We start from the raw sequence: 15,927 nt of genomic DNA, 5'->3' as shown, positions 1-15,927 counted from the left end.
GCTTTTGTGTTCGTAGGTTTGATGCCAGACTGGACACCTTTTCAAGTTTGCACATTCTCTCTAGGTCTTTGTGTGTTTTCCTCTGGGTGCACTGCTTTCTTCGCACTGACATGTTGGCTAAGATACTTGGTGCGCATTAATCCCTATGAGAGAACCCTTCCACAGGTTGTACCCATGCACAGAGCAAAAGGAAAGACTGCACCCTGAAACCCCAGGGGCTAGCTGGAAGTCAGGGTGCAATCCTACCTTTTGCTCTGTGTATCCAGGTTGCTGTGATTCAGACCAGGAATTAGTGGTTTTCACATAATGGATGGATGGGACATGATGGCAGAAAAAATCTCTCCACACAGCAGGAAAGCTGAATGAGATTTAATAATATTATGTAAGCTTTTGATAAATGTTTTACTCTTCGTGGGACTGCCTCTGATATCTGGTAAAGTCCAAGGAGGGATGAGTGTTGCAAAGCAATCAGCTGGATGTTTTTTTTTTTGCTTGGAGCCATGTAGTACAACAAAGTGTTGAGATATCAAGTAGTATAAATGAGAATCTTGTCTGAGAAACTGATGCGCATGTAATCAATCTCAAGAGCACTTCCCGTCTTCCAATATCAAGTCAGCATGTTCCCCTGCTCCTCTGACGCATGTAAATGAGCCGCTGTGTGCCTTTACAATTCATTAGATCTGTGACAGACACTCAGAGTGGTTGACACCAACACTGTTACGAAGACTTCAAGCCTCTGAAATATCCCTGACTGTTTTGTTATTTTCCAAGCACAAGCTGGATGCTTTGATACACATTTTTTATTATTACCATCATTATTCTCAGGAGGAAGAAAAGCTGCATTAGGCTGTGGGGAATGCTGTTATAGAAAAAAAGCAGAAGCTTCCTTTCATCCTACCTACTGTAAAACAATCTTCCTAAAGACTAGCAAAGGAATGAATAAAAGTCCCAAAGAGCCTACTTCACTGTATTTACATTTCCAATTCGAACAATCAAAATTCAAAAACTGATTTGTAGCTACACATTATAGACCTAAGTTATTTTAGAAGGGTTAATTTATTTATGCTTTGTGAAAGAGCCTTTCTGCTCAATTGAGTCATGTGACAGGTTATGGAATCTTCTTTCAAGCTTTGCACAAGCACATAAACACTTGATCAAACTTATCAGCAACAGAGAAGACGACTAATTGGTCCTATGAAGTGAAGCCTGTATCTTTACAACGACCTAAATCTCTACTACATGAGGCCAAATATGATGCTCCATCTCAAGTACTTTAGTTGCCTCCATTCTGCATCAGGTTTCATTAGTGACAAATGGAGCTAATTCATTGCATGAAGCACCATTACACATCTGTTAAAATGAACATTTGTTCTTATCCTGGTGTTTTCTTGTGAAAAGGTCTTAGCAGTATGGGCAAGTCTTTGTGATTTAATTGTGTCAGCGGTGTGTGGTGTCTTTTTGCTGTTGAGATGGAATTAATGAAGACACTAGAATGTCAATAATGTACATGATGATGGTTACAAATGAGAGAGGGCCGTTTGGTCCATCATGGCTTCAAATTGTGTGCTGAAATTTCCAAAAGCTTTGGGAAACCATTATTTTGACAGTCAATCAAAACCCAGTGTACTGCACCAATTTCCATACTCCATACAATTAACTACTGTTCAATCATCCATTATGGAAAAGCAACAGCCGGTGGCTGGTTGCAGCCACCTGTAGCTGATCCTAGATGCATAGGCCACAAAGACACCCCTGGATGGGATGCTAATCCATTGCAGGGCACTCCCACACATGCACACTCCTATATGATAGGAGATACCAACTAACCTAGCCAGAGCACCCAGAGAAAACCTAAGCGAACATAGGAAGAATATGCAAGCTCCACAGGAGGCATCCCAGTCTGGAATCGAGCCCACTACATCGGAGGTGTGACTCTAATACCCATGTCACTTGGCTGTCAACAATTATTCAGTTCTACTCAATTCTTGGAGTTTTTTTTTTCTTTGGCAGGCTCAAGGGGTGTTTAGCAGTTGTACCCTCCCTGTGTAATGGAACAGAGATGATCTGTTAAAAGTATTTACACTACAGGAAAAACTCTAGCAAACTTCATGGTGTTATGTCTTCATTTTTAATCAATCCAAAATTCAACTTTGAGCCTCATGCGTGGCATTTTTCCAAAAACCCTTTCATCTGCTGAGTTTCCTGATCTGTTATACAGACATCCTCGGAATGGAATATATAAATATAGTCCTCATAAAGCTCATTCAGGTTTGACTGCGTGTGATCAGAGCTAGGCTCTGAAGTCATAGTGACTGAAATTGTTTTTACATTTCTGAAGGTGCTCTACATCTGTCTCATGTTGTATTACACGGATCCATGCTCCCAGAGATTAGAGATCCAGATTAGAGATTAGGGTTCAGACAGTTTGTCTCGTTAGTTGTCTGTAAACCAAGTGTTAAGAGGAAATAAATTAGTACTTTTTGACTTCAAAGAAACTAACATCTATTAGAGGTCACCTTGAGGTTGCCTTCAGGTGGTATATTAACAACTGAATTTAAAGCAGATTTAAGATTGGGTACAGATTCATGTCACAAAAGGGAGTTTTGCTTTTCAATGTAAACTGTATGATGTCATCTACCTATATAAATATGAATGGAAAACTGCCCATTTTTATTTTGTTTTCTCATATGTTCTGAGAAATAAGGCTTCTTTAGACGTCAAAATAAACTTTCCTTTGACTATCTTTTCACCTTGAGTTGTTAGAGTGTAATTTCTGCTCCTCACGAGGAACCTTTTTCTTTACACAAGCCTTCACTTTAAAGCTCCAGCTTGTGAAGAGCTCGACATGTCCAGTTTAGTCACTGATTAAGCTTATTTAGGTCATTAACAGCAGAAGAGCTGGAAGGAAGATCTAACAGTATGTTAGATACGACAAGAACCCTGGCAGAAAACATCTGCCAAACTAGACAAGAATTTAATCTCTGTCTCTTTTACTGCACGGGTTTAATGCCAGTATCTGCCACTTGTGATAAATTCCCCCCTGTTGTTGCTACCAAGATATCTGTGAAAATACAGATAATTTGGGAATTTGTATAATACTTTCCAGTTCTTTCGAAATTAAGGAAAGCTTCATTGCTATGGTTACTGTTCACTTCTGGGAAAAGCAGAAGAGGCTGTGACCTGATCTGTAGCAAACAAGGTTAACATTGCACAAGCTCCCACAGCAGAATAAGCAAAAATACAATCCCTCACCTCTGCAAACAGAGCAGCTGAAACCCAGAGGCGTGATGGAAAATGTACTCTTCTCATTGTGTACTGCACTTTTGTTGTTATTTTTAAATGTTTACAATGCTACCACATTTCTGTCCATGGATTTGATATTACTGAATCTTTCACAAAGATTGTGGACTGAGATGATAGACATCAATGCTGTTTTGTAGCTCTTATGTAATGAAAACGATATGGCATTCAGGCTGCATAACAAATCTGTTTCATGGGGTCAGGTTGCTCTTCAATACTGTAGGAGGCAGGGCATATCTTTGATTAGAATAAATGTGATGTTATTACCAGGTTCCCGAATTAGTGTCCTCCAGTATCCCCACTGTAAAGCTCAGCATGTATCTACTCTGCCATGTCTGACTTCCTGAAAGAAAAGTGATGAGAATGGAGTTAATATTCTGTGTCATTTAAATTATGGCTTTGTTAGCTTTGAAATATAGGCAATTTGTTTCGGCTTAGGCCATTAAGCTATAAATAGTTACTTTCCTTATAAAATATAGACAGTGTTCAGAATTCAATTTTATGATACCTATTACTTTAAATTGTAATATGGTTAATTACCTCTTGCATTATCTCAGCAATTTAGCAATTACCATATGCCCCCCTTGCAATCAGATCCGTACTAAATGAGCCGTACTGGATGGGATCAATTAAGCATTTAATTACTCTAATAATATTAATTTATGCTTCTTCTTTTGCTTCTGTTAAAAGAGAAGCACAATCTTTAACCCATTAAATGTGTGTAGAAATGTAATTTTGCTAGAGATCATTACCGATGAGTACACAATGTAATTAGTACAATCAACAATGTGGCAACTTTAAGGAACTATGAGTAGGGCAATATACAGTATTTAAAATGTTAGATGCTAAAATCCCCATGGGAAGCAAATTCATTTAAGTGTTTTATTGTATATAGGGCCAAGAGATTTCATTACTTAACATTATTTTTTTATGTGCCTTTTGAAAAAACAATTAAAGAATTACATGAACATTTAGAACTAAATATATTCTTTAACCAAGTGGGATTTTCATACTTCTAAATTTTACTGAATATTTTGTATTGCTTGAGAATAAACTGCACATCAAACATCTGTATTAGAGATAATCCCATGACACTTACAGATTGGTCTGCATGCACCTAATCACAGAGGCTGGCTCAGCAAAATGTTTTAATAGAAGGCTTGCTGTAGCTTATCCAAGTGTTCATGGTTTTAACTGCCCATTCCCAGATATACAGCTCACATAACATAAGGCTTATTTAGCGAAAATTGCAAAACCTAACAAACCTGAAACCATTATGTGAACCATTATGTGAATTCACTTTACAATACTTAGTTCAGTGATCTTCCTTCCTGGTCCTAGAGGATTGTAGTTCATCGGCTTTTATAGGTACTGTAACCTAGAACCCTCAATACTGTACGTAATGACTTAAAAGCAATGGTAATAAAGACTAATTAAGTGAAGAATTGCTTCAGATAAAGTAATTAAGAGTTCAACGTGGAATGAAATCCAAAAGACTTTAAAGACCAGGACTGAATAGCAGTAAAGGCCAGACCTCTCATGATTCCTTACGCTTATATAGCGCTTTTCTGGACACTCCACTCAAAGCTCTTTACAGGTAATGGGGATCCCCTCCTCCACCAGTGTGCAGCCCCACCTGGATGATGAGACAGAAGTCAAAGTGTACCAGTACGCTCCTCACACACTAGCTATCAGTGGGGAGGAGAGCAGAGTGATGAAGCCAGTTCAGAGATAGGGATTATTAGGAGGCCATGATTGGTAAAGGCCAATGGGAAATTTGGCCAGGACACCGGGGTAACACCCCTACTCTTTTCAAGAAATGCCCTGGGATTTTTAATGACCATGGAGAGTCTGGTGCTCACATTGCGGCCACAATATTAGAAATCGTATACAGGTACAGTGCCTAAATGACTCACACTTTAATCAACATGGAACTATCTTCATGAATGGCCCCAATTCATTTTCCCTCTGACAGTTCTGAACATAACAACCTTTATGGTTCTATGTTCATAGCTGGTCCCTGATCCTTGGTCATTTATGGTCATAACTGTTAATCATAACTTTAACTGTGTTTTCTAGTGTAAGCTAAGATTCTTTGACATCCGAATGAATAATGACATAGCGATATCATTATTTGTTATGTTGTTAATTTTTTCTAACTGTGTAGTCCTGTAGCTTCTTACTAAACATGTAAACTGAAACTGTATGGCTGTTATTTTTGTGGGACAACCCATTAGCTAATGATCCAGGAACTTCAAACATCTGCTGTGGAAATCTATTTTTCTCCCCGTTGTTTGTTCACAGAGGGTTTTATCTTGTGTCTCTATGTCGTGCCTCCTCCATGACCTCAATAGAGCTATTAGATTGATAATGCAATTAGAGTCATGTTTAGATATTTTTCAGTGTTGTTTTTTAAAGAGTTACCCCAAAGAGGAGTGGGTCAAGCTCTCAAGGGCAGCATGGATCTGTTTTTTAATTCCATCTCTGATTTTAATGACTTCATTGAGCTAAATATTTGGACACAAATGCAAAGACCCCTTTCTATTCGATCGTTATCAGTAGCGCATTAAAAAAGACCTGTGAAGCTGGTCACTAACCATAATGTGACTCTAAACTTCTGTCTGTGGCTAGAAAGGCTCCTACTGTATATCATTTTTCAAATTGGTCCAAAGCACATCATCATCACAATACAGATCTGGGCCTTCTCAGCAAACCGATCTTGGATCTGAATCAGAACATTTCATGTGCCCACAGTCTACGAGCATTCATGCATAAGTCCTGAAGACTCTGAGAGCCCTGGATTTCTAAAAATATATACATTTAGAAATGTTAGAAAGGAAGTGTTAGAAAGGCCTTTTAACAGAAAAATGCACTTTGTGGTTTCCTATTTTTTAGCCTCTCCAGATAAATCTAGACTGAACATTTGTCAGATGAAAGGAATATTACATTCTGGATGGCTGTTTTCTCCCAGTTGATTAGATTTACTTCCTTGAGGTACTACAAATTCTGCCCGCTTCTTTAGAGGAAAGAAAACTTGCAAAATCAATAACCCAGCAGAAATGTTTGCTTCCCGTTCTGAGCAGTTACTTTATTTATTGCACACTGAAAATGTCTTCAGGTTTCTGTTAGTGTCTTTTGGCTAATAGTCAGACAACCTTATTTAATGTGAAACCTTTAATATTTGACAAGTGAATGCAGAATAATTGACCGATAACAAAAATAATACAAAACAATATTACTAACTAATTACATTGAAAGTATGTTTGAGACAATGTAATAACATGCATAGTACCCTGTATTTGCACTGCAATTCATTTTTACTGTTTTATTGTTTGTTTTGTTGTCTATTGGTGAAAATGCATTGAATTTACATAACTGCAGCTCATGGCTTTTGCTGCTAATGGCTCTATCTTCAGGTGAGTCCACTCTTCACTAGTTGTTGCAGAGTTGATGTGCGTAGGGCAGGCTGATCAGTCCCTTTTCTGCTTCTTTCCACCAAAGGCTGGTACTTGCTTCCTCCTCCCTTGGGGCCGTCAGCTCCATCATGCTGATGCTTTTTTCATTTATGTGCATTTCATCCTCCAGCTGGCTCACCAGTGATCTAATCTAAGGACTTACTGTATATAATAATTGCTTACATTTATATAGCGCTTTTCTGGACACTCCACTCAAAGTGCTTCACAGGTAATGGGGATCTCCTCCACACCCACCAATGTGCAGCCCCACACACCAGCTCTCAGTGGGGAGGAGAGCAGAGTGATGAAGCAAGTTCAAAGATGGGGATTATTAGGAGGCCATGACTGGTAAAGGCCAGAGGGGAATTTGGCCAGGACGCCGGGGTTACACCCCTACTGTTTTCGAGAAACGATTAGAACCACGGAGAGTCAGGACCTCGGTTTTACGTCTCATCAGAAGAATGGCGCCTTTTTACAGTATAGTGTCCCCATCAGTATTATGGGGCATTTGGACCCACATTTCTCCAATTTCCCTCACGGGATCAATGAAGTATCTATTGATCTATAAACAGCAGGGTGAGTGCCCCCTGCTGGCTTCACTAACACCTCTTCCAGCAGCAGCCTTAGCTTTTCCCAGGAGTCTCCCCCCCAGGTATTGACACCTGCTGAGCTCCAGTGTTCTGCCAGGTGTGAGTTGTGGGGTGAAATGCTGGCTTCCCGCAGTGTGTGCAGCTTGGATCTTCTCGTAGCCCCCAGGTAATGTGGTTTGTTGGACTTGGTAGGACATCATACACGCCGTGGAGCAGGAATCATATCCTGTTGGTCTTGACTGACCACGTCAGCCCTCGTGATCTTCTTCCCTTTGATTCCTTCCCACAGTGTCCATCCCCCTTGTTGTCTCTTCCCAACTGCTCATGCAAACATTTCCTCTTCTGCCATGCCAGAACTTCAATATCATGTTCTGAACTCCAGGTCTCTTCTGTCCCTTGGTTTAGCTTTCCCCCAGCTCTTCTTTTGGACACAGCCAATTCCTAGCTTTTCTGTGGCCACTGTCCGCACAATATCTTTGTGCCATAACCTGGACTCCACTTCTTTGACTGCCCCTGCGGCTGACCACTTCTGCCTGTGCGAACCTTTTTCTGATGGTTCTTATTGTGTCACCTTTACAGTCCTATTATTCTCACAAGTCCTTACTGATCCTCACTAATTACATCCTTACTCATGACCTGATTCATTGCCCAAATGAACCAATAAGCTCCTGCACTACAACAGTGCAAAGATTCAGAGGAGATACAGTGTTGAAGGGCACACAGAAACCTGCTGTGCAATGGCCTTTAAAGACCAGAGCTGGCCACCCAAGACGTAAATTAAAAAGAGACACCATGCAGTGAATGCAAGACTGTTTGAAGAGCATCTTAATAAGGCTCATGGAATATTAAGGTAATAACCGGACACATAAGAAGTACTGAATGTCCTCCTCTCGTTTTTTGGAGGTCTTGAGGCACCCAGTTGGGAAAATAGGTGATCTTCCCAGCTATAGTCTAGAAGAGTTTACTCACATATAAAGTATCACATGGTACCATTAGCTAAATAAAATAATTCCACTTACTAACATGAAAGGGGGGTACATCCCCTGTAGCAAAATGGTACTTCTAACAAAACACCAACACTATCTTAATCAGCTATATTCTCTTTATAGAAGCATCTGTTACTTTAATAGTAGAGGTTGTGATAAACCATAAATGATTATTACATCTACTGTTGTTTCTTCCTTATTTGAACAACTGCATACATATACAGTAGTATTATTTCCGAGAGAGATTGTGCGGCTGTTTTTGCACAGAATTATGCAGTCATTGTGAACTGCCAGGCAGCAGTTTGTTCCTGTAGTGCTAGTTACTATACATGTTTTGTCACTGTTGATTTAAACTTCACAAACAGAATGAGTGCTACATGTGCATTAGTACAGAATGTCAGCTGGTCCCCAATAAGAGAGAAATGTCATTGAAGTTAAAAAAACCCAAGCAAGGCATTGACTGAACCTGAAGACTGATCACATTTGGGCTAAATCAAATGTCTTACAGTTTATATATCAAAATACCTTTTTACTCATAGTATACACGTGCATATTTAAAAACTACTTCTGTGTTTATTCAGTAAATGCTTAAAACTGGTATGAAGTACTATTGGTGTCACCAGCTGTACAGGGCTGGAAAAATAACAACTGTAAATAGAATAAAAAAGTAGGTACAATATTTTTCAACTGACGTCTTGGGAAATGTAGTCCTCACTTTTGGGTATGACTTGGGTGTACCTGTTTCATGTTTGAACAGAATGCTAGACTGAATCATCCTAGACATTTTAAATAAAAAACATAATCCACTTTCACAGTTTAATCTTAGTTTTTGATGCACAACTATATGTGATTTAAAGCAAGATTTTTTTCCCCATACTATTACACATGTGCTGAGAAAACAGAAAGCTCTTCTGGTCTTCAGAGAGTCCTGGTATGAAATATGCTGAGGCTGGTGTTCACAGAATTTCAATACCATTTACTGATTTTTGTTACCTAGTAAAAATCATGTCTAGTAATGTTAAGCCAGTAGTATTTACCAAAATTAAAACATATACTGTAGCTCATAAGATACTGAATAAATGACTACATTTAACAGCTGTCTTTATTTCATTTTTCAGCTTTTTTTTTGTATTTTATTTTTTGTTAGAAGAAATCTTGATCGGGTTGTTTTAAAATCAGTGTTTACAGAATTTTACATTGTTTTTTATGTCAAGTAAACTAACACGATCAAGATTCAGATGTTTTCTTGAATGAAAAATGATTATTATTCTGAAAAAAACTCTGAAAAATGTGCTGGCATTACCATTCTTTTCACAAGAAGGCCCTGTTCCAGCTGTCTGTGATATTGGAAATCTAACTTAAAATGTATTTTACTGAATTTTGAATCATTTGGACAGGAGACTCCATCAAGTTTGTGCCCTATTACTTCCAGCAAGACTGCAGCCTGGTAACAAACTACAAGAAAATAATTTCAATGTATGAGTCACTTTCAGTTTTAGAGACATACAGACCGTCCGTATTCAGCTTTTAAAAAAATGTAACTACAGTGCAGTGTTGTTGTGCTTTTCTAGATAGCATGATTTTTGTACTGTAAATACTTCATACTGTATTTCCTTTCATTATTTATATAATATCTTTCCCACATCCCAGATTTACTGTATCAGGTTTGTACTTTTCCACATAAATTATAAAGGATGCAGAACCTTTGCACAAAGCAGGTTTAAAGATTTTCAATGTTTTTTTAAATTTTATGAATCATGATTTTTACTTCCTAAAAGTGTCCTTGTCTATTGACAGAAGTTTTATTTGTGCATGGAAGCATGCATAAGAGCAGATTGGAGCACTGATTGGATTGATGTTTCCGCCAAAAAAAAAACAAAGAACACATGCAAACTATTCAATGGACACAACTGAAAATATTCAGGGAGAAAAATAAACGAGGACATCACATGAAAGCGTAAATGTTTTTGTTTTTGGGACTCATATTTATAAGATGAGTCAAAAACAGCTTTTTAACAGAGAATGTGACCTAATGGGTGGAGCGGTGGCTCTGTGGCTAAGGATCTGCGCCTGTGGCTGGAAGGTTGCTGGTTCAAATTCTGCAGCTGGCAGAGGAATCCTACTCTGTTGGACCCCTGAGCAAGGTCCTTAACCCCAACTGCTTCAGGGGTGCTGTACAATAGCTGCCCCTGTGCTCTGACCCCAGGCTCTCTCCCTCTCTGTTTGTCTCATGGAGAGCAAGCTGGGGTATGTGAGGACAAATTCATAATGCAAGAAATTGTATAGGGTTAATAAAGTGATGTTAATGCAATCACTTGCAAAGGCAGTTAGCTGGACTCTTCCTTTGAACTATGGTTACAAATGAGAGAAGGCCATTTGGTTTGGCTTGGTAGTTAGTAACTAAGAGAATTGTATTACTGTAATAGTACAGTAATTGATGGAAAGAATCTCATCTGGCCATTTATTGGAGGTAGGCAGGGTTTTGGCTTCAACAACAAGGTTGTTACAATAGTAATTCTAGTACTATCAAGTCATAAACTTAGTTTTTTACAATGATAAATTGGTAAAATACAATTGCCAGTTATTTTCTAGACTACTGGAGGAACTAAAACAACATTATTCATGTGTGACTATCCCAAAGCCGTCAAACAGAAATCTGATTTATTTTGTTCTCTGGTTTGGTTCCAAGTTAGAATGAAAGTGAATACAGACTGAAGTGAGTGGATTGAAAAGAATAAAAAAACTCAACTAGAATCGCTGAGAAAAATAAACCTGCCATCACAGGCAGATTTCTCATGTAAACTCATCAATCAATCAAAAGACACAAATGCAAGCAAGCTCTTTTGAAACAACAAACTGGCCCTCACTGCAGTTACTCAGAAACAGATTGAAAACTTTTTTCCCCACAAACGTTGACAACAGGGAATGAGGTGGAATAAGAGGTTAATTATGTACCTTTTGGAAACAGTCTGGGGTGAAGTGGACAAAATTCCAGATTAATTTTAAAATTGAATCCCCAAGGAATGATTGCCTATGTTATCCACAAAGCAGCGACTGTATACACAGAAAGATCTGAGCCATATTAAAGAGCATACTGTTTACGCTACCATCTTTATAAGACGAAGTTTATTTGCTTGTGGAATTGTGCCAGTTAATTAATAACACACTAGATCACATTTGGTCTACTGTAAATAATGTTTATTAACAAAATATTGAATATACAAATATTTTATAGATCATTTTTTTAGACAGTATAAAATCAAGACAAATACTGGCACGTCAACGTAAAAAAGAAGTAGCAAACCTTACTGCGCTTGAACTGTAAGATGACCAGGGGAAGGGTCATTCATAACCAGTATTTCCGGAACGAAACACTTAATATACAGTACTTAATATAGACCTGAGCAAGATGGCCGCTAAAGAGTAACAGCTGACCCGTTGTTGGAGAAAGCATATTCAGCGATACAATGAGACACAGGTGAGCTACATCAGGAAACAAAACATAAATGCCCCAGAAGCGGTGAGCTAGCGCGGAAGCTGATAAGGTAAATGCGTTTTGGAGGAAGAGGGTGATTAGGATTGTGGTTAAAAGGATTAAGGAATAACGGACTATGGTTTGTATGTTGCGACTTGGATACGGCGCGGATTTGTGTGGACATATGGACTTTGGAATTTGGATTGTTTAACGATACAGAAAACGGATTACGGATTGGAATCGGAAAACAAATTGACAAAGTAACGGAGAAGATCAGTGTGGTGTGAGTAACATCCCTTTTACACTTGCTTTTTCCCCGGTGACACCACAATTGGTGGAGGATGCAGGCAACCACTGCTCGGGTCTGAGAATTGTAGAAATTTATCTTTTTTTGTGTGTGTGTGGGTTTCGTTTTGCGTGTTTCGAAAAAGACAAACAAAAAATGGAACAGTTAATTCAGCAATTCCCCCAAGCCACCCTCACCCAGTTTCAGGCTTTAAAAGGACAAAGGAAGTATCCAAGCGCAACAGGAGGCAAATAAAATTAAAACTAAAACTAACCAACGAATTAGAGAGGAACAGAAATGAGTGAGGGAAGAATTACAAAGATTAGGGGAGTGAATCAGACAGACCCCAGTAACAGGGAGAGACACTTCTCATGCTGAACAAATTGAGCTCCAAAAGATGGCAGAACTTGATGATATGGAATATTATTTAACCACATTTGAAAGAATTGCCACTAGAAATGCATGGCCCAGAGAGCAATGCATTTCACCTTATTTAATTGCAGAAGCCCAAAAGGCGTATTATGATTTAAAAGAAGAAGATGCAGAGAACTATGAGACTCTGCAAAAGGAGATCTTGGCAAGATTAGGGGTAACAATGGCAATACGAGCGGTCCAGTTTCACAATTGGAGATATCAAATGGACAAGCCCACGAGGTCTCAGATGTTTGACCTGGTACATCTGGCAAAGAAATGGCTCCAGCCAGAAGAATTAAACTCAGGACAGGTAGAAAGGGCAGTGTAGGATCACTTTGTGAAGAGTCTGCCTGTTCACTAGAAAAGGAAAGTGAGTGATGTGGATCCCCATACACTGGATCAGGCAGTGGACTTAGTGGACAGATAACATGCCACGGAGGCCTTGATTAGGGAAGAAAAAGGGGAGTTTCGAAAAGAGGAGATGAGAAGCCCCAAGAGTCTGGAAACTGAAATGAAGTATCGGCTGATAAAGTACAGTGATTATCGAGGTCCTCCACAATTTAAGAAACCCCTTCGGGAAAGGTTGGATTCAAGGCCCCGACCATGGAAAGAAACCCGTCGATGCTTTGTCATGAAGAAGGGCATTTAGCCAGCCATTGTCCCTGCCTGTCTGAACCCATGCAAGTAGACCCCAGAGATGAAGCCAAGTTTAACTATCTTCCGGCATGTGTCCCAACCTGTGAGGATCCCCACCTTACTAAAATCAAGACAGGGGGAGAACCTGTCGAGGACTTGTTGGATTCTGGAAGTACTGTGACCCTGGTGACCCCTACAATACTTCCCGAAGAAATGGAGATCAGGGGAACAGAGGGGATACCTATTACTTGTATCCACGGGGACACAAAGGTAAATCCATCGGCAGAAATTAGCATCTCTACGGAAAAGGGGACATAATATTCAACTGTCGGAGTGGTTGAGCAGTTGCCTTACCCTGTGGTGCTGGGACGAGACTGTCCCCACTTCCTCCAAATTTGGAACACTGTCCAGGCAGCTAGGCGAAGGCCACTCCCCTGTCCTGAAGGCATGGGTGACACCACTATCGATGTCCCTGATGAGGCGGACCAACAGGAAGGAGGATCTGAACTTGGAGATGAGTTCATAAATATGGATTTACCAGACTGGGAGCCACCAAAACATCATGGGAAGTTTGGGACGGCCCAATTAGAAGATGGAAATTTGAGACATGCGTGGGGACATGTCAGGAAAATCGATGGAAAGTGGTGTAATGAGTACCTTGAGTTACCCATATTTCATGATAAAAAAACAATCTTTTCTATCAGGCGCAGCAGAAGGGTCATGAAGAAGTGGAACAACTCTTGCTTTCCCGGCCCTACCAGATGAAGCTCTTCAACTTGGCCTATAGCCACCTCCTGGGAGGACACCTGGGGGTAGAGAAAACAGCTGAGAGACTGTTCACTCGGTTCTTTTGGCCAGGGATCTATAAGGCCATCGAGAGGTATTGTCGGGAATGCCCGGAGTGTCAGAAAACTACCCCACAACCTTATTATAGGAACCCTTTTGAATGGATTGGGATGGATTTGGTGGGACCCCTGATCAAAACCACCAAAGGTCATCAGTATATATTAGTAATAGTGGACTATGCCATGAGGTACCCCGAAGCCATTCCGTTGAGAGCGGCCACAGCCAGAAACATAGCTAGGGAGCTAGTACAACTTTTCGCTAGGGTGAGAATTCCTAAAGAGATCTTAACCAACCAAGGAACTCCTTTTATGTCAAAAGTAATGCGAGACTTATGTAAGCTATTGGGTATACATCAGATCTGAACCTCGGTCTATCACCCTTAAACCGAGGGGCTAGTCGAACGTTTTAATAAGACCCTGAAAAGCATGCTGAGGAAGGCCATGCAAAAGGATGGTAAAAATTGGGATCAGCTGCTCCCGTATCTCATGTTCGCCGCTCGAGAAGTACCTTGGGCCTTGAACGGATTTTCCCCATTTTAATTCCTATACTCTCAGAAACCACGGGGCCTATTAGACTTGGCCAAAGAATCTTGGGAGCATCATTGAACACGTGGAGCAGATGAGAGAAAGTTCCCATTGTGAAGGAAAACCTGGAGAAAGCCCAGGCTCAACAAAAACAGATGTATAATAGGGGAGCTATTGTGAGAGAATTTCAGCCTGGGGACAAAGTATTGGTCTTAGTTCCAACCCCAGAATGAGGTGGTGGAAAAAGTGGGTCCGGTCAACTACAAGGTCAAGCAACATGACAAAAGACGGCAGCATCAAATCTACCATGTCAATTTATTGAAGAAATGGCATGGTACAGAAGTCCTGCTCTCCCACTTCTCCCCTGACCCTATGGAAGAAGAAACAAGTGCTGTAGCCATGGGATACCTGGCTCCAGCTCAGAAGCAGGAATTACAAGAATTCCTAGGGAAAACAAAGATGTTTTTTCCCGGACACCTGGTCGAACACATCTTATACGACATAAGATTATCACAGAACCAGGGAAGAGGGTAAGACTACCCCCCTGTCGAATACCGGAAGCCAAAAGAAAATTAATTAAAGAGGAGGTGGGAAAAATGCTAGATATGAGAATAGCCTGATAGTTTTGATACCAAAGCCAGATGGAACTATTCGGTTTTGTAACAATTTCAAAAAGTTAAATGAAATCTCGCTGTTTGATGCATACCCTATGCCCCGTACAGATGAACTAATCGAGCGATTAGGTAACGCCCGATATATCAGTACACTTGATCTTACGAAAGGATATTGGCAAGTGCCGCTGGCTGAAGAAGATAAAGCCAAGACCACTTTTGCCGCACCTGAGAGGCTGTACCAGTATCGGGTCCTGCCATTTGGTTTACATGGTGCTCCAGCTACGTTTCAAAGGTTAATGGACCAAATATTGAGACCTAATCGTCTATTAAGTTTTGCGGCTGCCTACTTGGATGACGTCGTAATTCATAGCACGAAATAGGAACAACATCTACAACACCTGGAAGCAGTGACTGGAGCTCTCCGAGAAGCAGGATTAACAGCCAATCCAAAGAAATGTTGTTTAGGGGCCCGGGAAGCCAATTATCTTGGTTATACGATTGGGAGAGGATTGATCATGCCACAAGACTGGAAGGTGCAGTTCATTAAAAACCGTCCCAAACGGTTATACAGTGCCTTGCGAAAGTATTTGGCCCCCTTGAACTTTTCAACCTTTTGCCACATTTCAGGCTTCAAACATAAAGATATAAATTTTTTATTTTATGTGAAGAATCACCAACAAGTGGGACACAATTGTGAAGTGGAACGAAATCTATTGGATTTTTGAAACTTTTTTAACTAATAAAAAAAATGAAAAGTGGGGCGTGCAAAATTATTCGGCCCCCTTGCGTTAATACTTTGTA

Source organism: Lepisosteus platostomus, chromosome 9 (assembly GCF_059453375.1).
Source record: "Lepisosteus platostomus isolate fLepPlt1 chromosome 9, fLepPlt1.hap1, whole genome shotgun sequence".
NCBI classification, from domain to species: domain Eukaryota; kingdom Metazoa; phylum Chordata; class Actinopteri; order Semionotiformes; family Lepisosteidae; genus Lepisosteus; species Lepisosteus platostomus.
This window is presented reverse-complemented; position numbering follows the sequence as displayed.